This window comes from Suricata suricatta, chromosome 12 (genome assembly GCF_006229205.1).
Source record: "Suricata suricatta isolate VVHF042 chromosome 12, meerkat_22Aug2017_6uvM2_HiC, whole genome shotgun sequence".
Classification (NCBI taxonomy): Eukaryota; Metazoa; Chordata; class Mammalia; order Carnivora; family Herpestidae; genus Suricata; species Suricata suricatta.
The window spans coordinates 10,124,062-10,130,296 of NC_043711.1; the positions used below are offsets into that span (position 1 = coordinate 10,124,062).

At 41.0% G+C, this 6,235-nt stretch overlaps 1 pseudogene; it reads left to right on the plus strand.

The window, feature by feature from the left end:
* The first annotated feature begins 2,387 nt into the window (after positions 1-2,387).
* LOC115274724 lies at positions 2,388-3,360 on the plus strand (annotated as a pseudogene).
* The last annotated feature ends 2,875 nt before the right edge of the window (positions 3,361-6,235 follow it).

A 6,235-nucleotide genomic window follows, 5' to 3' on the forward strand; every position in this document is an offset into this window, starting at 1 on the left:
TCCATGTTTTGGCTATTGTTGACATTGCTGCTATGAACATTGGGGTACATGTGCCCCTATGCATCAGGACTTCTGTATCCCTTGGGTAAATCCCTAGCAGTGCTATTGCTGGGTCATAGGGGAGGTCTATCAATACTTTTTTTGAGGAGCCTCCCCACTGATTTCCAGAGCATCTGCACCAGTTTACATTCCCATCAACCATGTACGAGGGTGTCCATTTCTCCACACCATTGCCAGCATCTATAGTTTTAGCCACTCTGACAGGCGTGAGGTGGTATCTCAGTGTGGTTTTGATTTGTATTTCCCTGATGATGAGGGATTATTTTTTTCACATGTACATTCAATGATAGGATTCCATTAGTTACCCGAGTTTAATGTTTGCATTGATTTATATTCTGCAACTTTGCTGAATTCCTTTATTACTCAACGAGTTTTTCTTGTTTTTAATGCTTAAATGTTTTAAAATTTTTTATGTATTAAAATTTGTAAATATTTATTTATTTTTTTAATGAGAGAGTGACGGAGCATGAGTGGGGCGGGGCACAGCGAGGTGGAAACACATCTTTTCTGATTAGTTGCTGTGTCTGGTACTTGCAATGCCATGTTGCAAAAAAGGTATGAAAAAAACATGCTTGTCTTGCCTTAACTTAGGGGACACTCTCAGTGTTTCACTATTATAAATGAATTTAGGCCTGGGTTTTTGTATACGGCCTATTTATTGTAGTGGGAGTTTCCTTCCATTCTTAATTTCCTGAATACTGTTAGTATTAAGGAATGCTCCATTTTGTCACATCTTACTTACCCTCTGTTGAGATACTTATGTGATTTTATTCTTTATTCTGTTAATGTGGTGTATTACACTGAGGGATTTTTATTAGTTCAACCATTCTGGCCTTCCTGGAATAAATGCCTTCTGGTCACGATGTAGATTCCTTTATTACATCATGATCCAAAGGCTGCATTGCTTCAATTGGTTCACATAAAAATTCCTTGGGAATATTGTTCTGTACTTTCCTTTTCTTGCAATGTCTTTTAAGACTTTGGTATCAGTGCAATGCTGGCCCAATAGAAGGAAGGAAGAAGTGTTTCCCCTTTGAATTTTTTTGCAAGAGATTGAGAAAGATTGATGTTAGTCCCTCTAATCCTGTTCGTTCCAGTGACCCTTAGCCGTGACGACTGCCCTGGAATGCCTGTGTTACAACCTGCAGTTCTCCTAGGAGAAAGCTCTTTTCACTCGTGGGGGTAGCCTGTCCGTTGCTTCCTAAAAAGTTGTGCTTCAGCTACAAGAGTACACAGAACTACAATAAAGGAGAATGCTCTCTCTCCCTATCCACACTCGTGTGTGTGTGTGTGTGTGTGTGTGTGTGTGTAGCACAAGGAGAATTTATCAGTGAGGTGCACACCCATAAAACACCATAGCAGGTTGGACTGTCTTATGCAATAGAAAATGGAGCATTTTGACCAACTAGAGACCTAGAGTAAGGGTAAGAGAGAAAGAGAATTATGGAGGAATGAATTATGTTCCATTTGTATACATTGTATAAAATGTATCCTGTTATAGACACACATCATCTATAACATATGCATATAAAAACAACAATAAACTGCATTGCCTTAGAATGTTTCCACTTGCAGGAAGCTTTGAGCTCTTCTCATTGATATCTAACTCCTTTCCTGGTTGTATTATCTGTTCTGTTCACAACTTTCTCTTTGATATGTTGCCTAATGGTTTTGGATGAGCTTTTGACTCAAGGTCCTTGCACATGTGATTTCTCTGCCTTGCCTGGTTTTCTCTAAGTTATCCACTAGGTTCATATATCCCTTGGTTTTCCAGGTCGGAAGCTCCTGATCAGATATGGCATAATGGCATGTTTTCCTTCTGCTGAGGGCTCCTTTGTTCTGAATTATTTTACTTGTAATTTGTAACCACCACCTAAAACATCATTTACTCATTCATTAACACTCTATTCCTCCTTCTGACACACACGCATGCACACACACACACGCACACACACCCACACCCACACATCTACCCCTAATTTTGTTGTATTCAAACACACATCATTACTTTAGCCATGCTTTCAACAACACTTGTTGCAACATAATTAGTAAATTTTGTTGGGTGAAATAAAGGTCTCAGGAAATTTGTGGAGAACATTGTTTTGAATTAGTGTTTTGATTCAGAACAAGAAGAATTGCAAACAATTTCAGCCTCACAGAAACCTTGAGGCATTTCAAGAGTCCTTAAAAATTTCTGGTGCATGTTCTAGACTGATAGGGAATATGTACGAAATAATGAATGCCTCATGTTGAAAACACAGCATTTCTCCTAATTCTGTGATCATGCTGGTGCCTTTACAATGTGCTCTTGTCTCTGTCCAGCTGTTTGCATCAGTTACATGGAAGGAAGAAACCAAACCCATGTTACACAGTTTATCCTCCGGGGACTCTCAGACCAGGGGGAGCTGCAGTCACTGCTCTTTTGGCTGTTCCTGTCCATGTACCTGGTCACCTTCACTGGGAACCTGCTCATCATCCTGGCCATTATCACAGACTCCCGCCTCCACACACCCATGTACTTCTTCCTCTCCAACCTGTCCTTTTCAGACATCTGCTTCACCTCCACCACCATCCCGAAGATGCTGCTGAACATCCAGACGCAGAGCAGAGTGATCACCTATGCAGGCTGCCTCAGCCAGATGTACTTTTTCATGCTTTTTGCAGGATTAGACAATTTCCTCTTGACAGTGATGGCCTATGACCGGTTTGTGGCCATCTGTCACCCCCTGCACTACCTGGTCATCATGAACCCCAAGTTCTGTGGCATCTTACTCCTGGGATCCTGGGTATTGAGTGTTCTTAACTCTCTATTACATGACTTGATGATTTTAGGACTCTCCTTTTGCACAGAGTTGGAAATCCTTCACTTTTTCTGTGAACTGAAGCAGGTGATCCAACTTGCTTGCTCTGATACCTTCCTCAATGACCTGGCCATGTACCTGGCAGGTGGACTTCTTGGTGTTGTTCCACTCACTGGCATCCTTTCCTCTTACTCTAGAATTATAGCTTCTATTTTGAGAATTTCATCAGTGAAGGGCAAATATAAATCATTTTCTACATGTGGATCTCACCTCTCGGTGGTCTCTTTGTTCTATGGTACAAGCTTTGGGGTGTATCTTAATTCTGCTGCTTCACAAAACTCCAGGGCAAGTGCCATAGCCTCAGTGATGTTCACCGTTGTGACGCCCATGCTGAACCCCTTCATCTATGGTCTGCGGAACAGAGACATCAAGCAAGCCCTGAAAAAGCTCTTTAGCAGAGAGACATTCTCTGCATTTATGTTTATTTGTTTCAAAATAACATGGGCTTAAAACACTAGAAGAGAAAGATGATGATATTCATATAAGGTCATAGTCTGACAAACTGCAGTTCCTCTTTCTACAGTAGTTGGTGGCTAAAAGTTTTTCATACATTATGAGCATCTATTTCTTGTGTAGTTTTTTTACGTTAATTTATTTATTTTGAGAGAGGGAGCAAGAAGGAGTGGAGGGCAGAGAGAGACTGAGATAATATATAAAGCTGAGTCCATGCCTTAAGAACAGAGTCTGAAGTGGGGCTCAATATCAGAAATTATGAGATCATGACCTGAATCAAAATCAAGCGGTGATTGATTAACTGACTGACTCATTGAGGCACTCATTTTCCGGATTTTTAAAAATCTTTTTAGGCTCTCATTAAATTATATAAAATGGATTTTAATGTATTTAATGTATATTCATTTTGTGAGGGGGTGTATAAGGAGGAGAGAGAGAAATGGAGGCATAGAATCAGAAGCAGACTCCTGGCTCTGAGCTGTTAGCACAGAGCAGACCCAGGACTGAAACCCGTGAATTGCGATATCATCACCTGGACCAAAGTCAGATGCTGAACCAACTGAGCTACACTGGTGCCTCCACTGCATGGAATTTGAAGAACATATCTATAACATAGCAAATTGAGTACTTATAATGTGATGGGAGGAGCAGTGGAGTAAATGCAAAATGCTTCTCTTCTGGGTTGAAAGCAGGTATCTGAGAGGGTATCTGCTTTTGGATGAAAATCATCAAACATATCAGAAGTTATATATAAGTTTCCCAGGTTTTGTGTCAATCCACCTTGGAAAGAGATCACACCTGCAAGAGCAGAGGCACCTGGAACCCTGTGTGATTAGTTTACAATAATCCACCTCCACTATGCAATCTGTAGTTTTCCCTTTCATGTCCAAAACATAAATGAAGTATGAATGTAATAGTAATAACAACTCCTGCTGGTTCAGGCCTTGATTGTGTCATTCTTGGTGATTCTCCCAGGGATGCATTATTACTTTTATTTTAATATTTTGGTAGGCAGCAACACTGTCTTGTGATTTCCCCCAGCACTTCCTACAACAATAGGCTCTTCACAGATCTTACACACAATACGGCGACTCTGACTCTTGCCACCTGCATCTTGTCTAATGCTGCATCCCAGAGATTAGGCAGTGATAGCAGGAAACATGCATGGACCTAACATGTGGGGAGTGAGACAGAGTAAGACTCATGTCTCCTCATCACGTGACCCCAGAGGCCCCCAATTGGATTGTAAACCATAATGATCATTTCCTATCACCTGATTCATAATTTTCCAGCAAAAAGTTTCTGATTAGTTTTTTTAATTAATTAAAAAAGATTTTTTCATTCTTCCTCTTTATTTTATTATTTTAAATAGTGTATTGTCAAATTGGTTTCCATATAACACCCAGTGCTTCCCCCCACAAGTGCCCCCCACCATGACCATCGCCCCCTTCCCACCCTTCCCTTCCCCCTTCAGTCCATGGTTTGTTTCCAGTATTCAGTAGTCCCCCTTGATCTGTGTCCCTCACTCTCCCCTGCTCTCTTTCCCCCTTCATCTCCCTATGGTCCCCTGCCAGGTCTCTCCTGTTAGACCTATGAATGCAAACATATGGTATCTATCCTTCTCTGCATGACATTTCGCTTAGCATAACACCCTCGAGGTCCACCGACTTTCCTAAAAATGGCCAGATTTTATTCTTTCTCATTGTCATGTAATACTCCATTGTATATATATACCACATCTTCTTGATCCCTTCATCAGGTGATGGACATTTAGGCTCTTTCCATGATTTGGCTATTGTTGACAGTGCCACTATGAACATTAGGGTGCATGTGCTCCTATGCATCAGCACTTCTGTATCCCCTGGGTAAATCCCTAGCAGTGCTATTGCTTGGTCATAGGGGAGTTCTATTGATAGTTTTTTGAGGAGCCTCTACATTGATTTCCAGAGTGGCTACACCAGTATACATTCCCACCAACAGTGTAGGAGGGTGCCCGTTTCTCCACATCCTCACCAGCATCTAAAGTCTCTTGATTTGTTCATTTTAGCGACTCTGACCGGTGTGAGGTGGAATCTCAGTGTGGTTTTGATTTGTATTTCCCTGATGATGAGCAATGCTGAATATCGTTTCATGTGCCTGTTGATCATCTGGATGTCCTCTTTGGAGAAGTGTCTATTCAGGTCTTCTGCCCATTTCTTCACTGGATCATTCATTTTTCGTATATAGAGTTTAGTGAGCTTCTTGTATATTTTGGATACTAGCCCTTTATCTGATATGCCATTTGCCACTATCTTTTCCCATTCTGTTGATTGCCTGTTCATTTTTTTGATTGTTTCCTTTGCCTTGCAGAAGCTTTTTATCTTGATGAGGTACCAGTAGTTCATTTTTGTTCTTGATTCCCTTGCCTCTGGGAATGTGTCAAGGAAGAAATTGCTGTGATTGAGGTCTAGGGGGCTATTTCCTGCTTTTTCCTCTAGGGTTTTGATGGTTTCCTGTCTCACATTCAGATCCTTTATTCATTTAGAGTTTATTTTTGTGAATGGTGTTAGAAAGTGGTCTAATTTCATGTTTCTACATGGTGCTGTCCAGCTCTCCCAACATCACCTGTTGAAGAGGCTGTCTTCTTTCCATTGGATACTCTTTCCTGCTTTGTCAAAGATTAATTGGCCATATACTTGTGGGTCCAGTTCTGGGTTCTCTATTCTATTCCATTGATCCATGTGTCTGTTTTTGTGCCAATACCATACTGTCTTGATGATGACAGCTTTGTTTACCAATTTTTGAGAGAGAGAGAGAGAGAGAGAGAGAGAGAGAGAGAGAGAGAGAGAGAATGATAGAATGAGAGTCTGAGGTAGGCTCTA